Genomic DNA, 4885 nt, shown 5'->3' with positions numbered 1-4885 from the left:
CCTCCATCTTCAGTCTTTGTAAAAAGTGTATGTTCATAAGGACATTTTTGAAATCCTTCCTTCAAAAAATAAGTTTCTATACGATTATACCAAGCTCGTGGAGCTTGTTTTAACCCATATAGAACTTTCTTTAACTTATACACTTTGTGCTCATTGCCAAGCTTTACATAACCAGGAGGTTGATCGATAAATACCTCTTCTCGCAAATCTCCATGGAGGAATGCTGATTTCACGTCCAACTGGAAGATATGCCTTGAGTTTTGAGCTGCCATAGCAATCACCAATCTGATTGTATCATGCCTTGCAACAGGAGCAAAGACTTCTTTATAATCAACACCAAACTCCTGCTTGTAGCCCTTAGCTACCAAGCGCGCCTTATGTTTGTCAACCTCGCCATTCTCCTTCAGCTTTGTCTTGTAAACCCACTTTACACCAATTGTCTTCTGCCCTTTTGGAAGATCACATAGCTCCCATGTGTCATTTCTTTCAATGGCTGTAATTTCAGCATCCATAGCCTTTCTCCATTTTGGTTCTTTGACAGCCACTTCAAAGACGGTAGGATCATAATCTGAAAATAGAGCAAAGTGTGTAAGTGGGTCGTCACCTTGGTCAACTCCAGTTACCTCATAATCAATCATCCATGCTGGTCTCCTTCGAACATGTTGAGATCTTTGTGATTCAGCTGTAAGTAGGCTTTGATCAGTTGGAACTATTTGAGTGACTTCATCTTCTTGCTCTTTTTCCATAGGCTGTTGCACTTTCTCCTCATCATCAAAATCAGCTGGAATACTTTCTTTAACACCATTTTGATTCCATGACCAGGTGCATTTTTCATCAAATACCACATCACGGCTGATGACAATTTTCATGGTGCTCGGATTGTATAGTTTATAAGCTTTTGACTTATCACTAACACCAAGAAAAATACATTTTTCTCCCTTGTTGTTTAACTTCCTCCTCTTCTCATCTGGAATATGGGCATAGGCAATACACCCAAAAATTCGGAAATAATCTACAGTAGGTTTCCTTCCGCTCCATGCTTCCTCTGGTGTCAGATTTTTAACAGCAAGTGTAGGACTTCTGTTCAATAAATGAGTGCTCCAATTAACTGCTTCGGGCCAGAAACTTTTTGGAATGCCACTTGTTGTCAAAAGACTACGCACCATATTCATAATAGTGCGATTCTTCCTCTCGCATACACCATTTTGTTGCGGTGTATAAGATGATGTAAGTTGTCTCTTGATTCCATGGTTCTCACAAAAATTTGCAAATTCTTGTGAGTTATATTCTCCGCCACGATCCGTGCGAAGAACTTTTATTGGGTTGCCAACTTCTTTCTCAACAAGCGCTTTATAGCTTTTAAAAGCTACAAAGCCTTTAGATTTTTCTTGCAAAAAATAAACCCAAATCCTATGACTATAATCATCAATGAAAGTAATTATATATCTTTTACCTCCATTAGAATGTGGTGTTATTGGCCCATAAATATCGGAATGAACAAGCTCCAATGTTTTCTTCGCTCTCCAAGATTTTCCTTGCGGGAATTGCTTACGATGTTGTTTGCTAACAACACATTCTTCACAAACTTGAGAAGAAGCTGTAATTTGAGGAAGCCCCGTCACCATGCCTTTTTGTTGTAGTGTTTTCAATCCGCCAAAATTTAGATGCCCATAGCGAAAGTGCCATAGCCATGCCTCATCTTCTAATTTTGTCGAGAGGCACGAATGAGCTGTGTTATGGAGATAAAGTGGGAACATACGATTCGCCGTCATGTTAACTTGAGCAATTAAGCCCAACTTTGCATCTTGAATCTGACATACTCCATCTTTGATAAAAATCTCGTATCCTTTTTCTTGTAACTGACCCACACTAAGCAAGTTGGTTTTTAAATCAGGCACAAAAAAAACATTAGTGATAGTGTGGGTGGAATTTCCTTTGGTTTGGATTGTTACCTTTCCTTTTCCCATAACCGAAATTTTGGAGTTGTCACCAAACTTAACAGAGCTGCGAAAGGATTCATCCAAGTCAGAAAATGCCTCCTTCTCTCCACACATGTGGTTGCTGCAGCCAGTGTCTAAATACCACATGTTTTGTTGAGTTTCTTCCTTCACGTGACACACCATCAAAAGAGACACCTCTTCTTCCTTTTCTGCAAAGTTAGTTTGATCTCCACTTCGTTTATTCAAATCAGTTTGGCATTCTGATTTATAATGACCATACCTATGACATCTGAAACATTCAACATTGGACTTGTCTGCTGACTTTGATCGATAAGTTATTGAGTGGTGGCCTCCGCGTCCTCTGCCTCTTCCTTGAAATTGACTCTCTTGATGATGATTTTGCTGTTGGTTCCCACGATCATTGTTGTTTCTGACTCCTCTATTTCGACCTCTACCTCTTCCCCGTCCTCTATCGGCTCTACTAGGTATGAAGTGATTTTCTGATAAGGTCTTCAATGCTTGCTCTTCTTTTTCCTGTTGGTTAATTTTTTGTTCATGAACCAACAAGGAACTTTGCAATTCATCAATTGAAAGTTCATCAACATCATTAGCTTCTTCTATCGAACAGACAACAAAATTAAATTTTGGTGTCAAGGATCGAAGAATCTTCTCAACAACGGTGACATTTGTTGTCTTGTCTCCATGAATCCGCATCTTGTTAACAATAGCCATCATTCTTGAAAGGTAGTTGGTAAGTGACTCTCCTGATTTCATTCGAAGTAATTCGAACTCTGAACGAAGTGCTTGAAGCTGCTGCCTCTTTGTTCTTGTTGTACCTTGGTATTTCTTCTTCATGGAATCCCAAATATGCTTTGCGGTGTCCTTGCACAGAATGGTTTCCAAAATTGAGCGATCAATAGCTTGGAAGAGATAATTTTTTGCTTTAAGGTCCTTTAACTTCAGCCCTTCAAGCTCTGTCTTTTGCGCATCTGTCGGCGTAACACCTGCTGCTGTTTCTGCTACTCTAGAAACAACAACCGTCCAATATTCTTTGGACCTCAAGAAGTTCTCCATGAGCATGCTCCAATGGTCATAGTGACCATCAAAGCGTGGAATAGATGCTTGCACAAATCCATTTTCAGAAGCCATGTGTGCAGAAAAAAACTACTATTTTTCCTGTTTCTCTCCCTCACAGTATTTTTTTTCCTCTCAATTTGCAGCCCCTCTCACGTAAAACCAGCTCTAGATACCACTGTTAACAGCAGGTGACAAAATATAATTTTCTGGCATATTTCATTGATAAACTTAACAGCCTATAAATAGGCAAATACATAACTAAAGGTACCATGAAAATAGGCACTATCTAACATATTCAAAAATAAACTCCTATTGACTAGGTAAACTGAAACAAACTTACTGATACTCCTAAAAACTAGGACAACCCAAACGTGCAGATTATTAAATTTTCTCAACACTAATTCCACGATTGGGCAAGCAACTGATGAAAAAAGTCATAAAATCTCCCGGTTCGACCTCCCAAATGATAGGAAAACTCTTCCAGTTTTCATTCTCAAGAGCATAATTCTATACTTTTATTCACTTTTGAATTAACAAAAAAACTAAAATACTCCTAGACGAACTTCATCTTCTCCCTTGAAACTTCATCTTCCATAAATAAAGTTTTGTTTCTCCACTAAACCAAACTCGAAAACATAATTTCTTCCTTAAACCAAACTCGAAAATACAATTTCTTCCATAAACAAGTTTCATAACTCCACCTTCTCTTCTCCAACTCTAACGAAGCAAGCTTACAAATCTCGAATGAAACACTAAGGAAGAAAACTTGATTGGAGAAACGATTAAAACTCAAATGAAACTCAAACAAAACTTGTTTCTTTGTCTTATTCATCATGTTTAGGTACGTAAATGCTATCTCCATGCATGTAACTTAGAAATGTCAATTGTTGTTTTTGTAGTATTAGTTAAAAGGTTTAATGTTTTTGTTGTTGAGATTGAAGGGTTAATGATTTTGTTGATTTTGTTGTTGCTGCGTTGAGTAAAGGTTTTAATGTTGTTGTTATTGTGGTAACTTATCAAAGTCCTGACATCTCTCTTAAAGGCGTGGAGAAATTTTACTTCAATCTTACTTATTAAAGTTGTGTAGTTTTGATTTCTTGAGAAAGTGAAGTATTACACCTGTTTAACACAAATAGATCATGGAATATTTTTTGAAGAAAATGTTCTGTTTTTTTATAATTCTTGAGAAATCAAATATTTTATTTATAAAGTAAGTAGTTTTGTACTTCCAAATTTTGTTTATAAACATTTTTGGTTGGTTTTGAAACTATACGAAAATTTCACTGATGATATTCTCAAGAAAGTTTGTGAAAACAAAAATATTGGGGTTTTGGTATATTTTTAATTTGTAAATGTCATAATTCTTAAAACATATGTGTTTAATTTAATATAGGTGTAGATTTATTACTATGTAATTTAACAATATCTTCAATTTTTTTTAAATACAAGGTTTTTCACATTGGTTACGCCACAAAACCGATGTGATAGTCATCCCTTACACCCATATCTTATTAGTTATAACCTTTCCACGGTAAAAAGTGAGACATATATTAGGTTACAAGCCTGCTAGATGTGAAAAGTGTCGCATATCACTTAGGTTATGTTCCTGATTGATGTGAAGAATATATTTTGGTGTAATGTTGTCTACTTCCCTATCCGAGCATCCTTTGTTCCAATATAATAAAATGGGTCTTACTCACATCATTACTTCCTCTTAAAATAAATACTTAAATAATATATACGGAAGCCAAGAAGAAATTTAAAAATAAATCAGCGGGAATCTTTCAGCAAATTTGAGTATAAGGAAACCTTGCATATTCAGGGTTTTTGCTTTTTCATTTTGATAACTAGTTCTTAATTATCACTAG

This window comes from Lathyrus oleraceus, chromosome 5 (genome assembly GCF_024323335.1).
Source record: "Lathyrus oleraceus cultivar Zhongwan6 chromosome 5, CAAS_Psat_ZW6_1.0, whole genome shotgun sequence".
Lineage (NCBI taxonomy): Eukaryota > Viridiplantae > Streptophyta > Magnoliopsida > Fabales > Fabaceae > Lathyrus > Lathyrus oleraceus.
The sequence above is the reverse complement of the archived record's forward strand: the minus strand, read 5'-3'. Positions refer to the sequence as shown.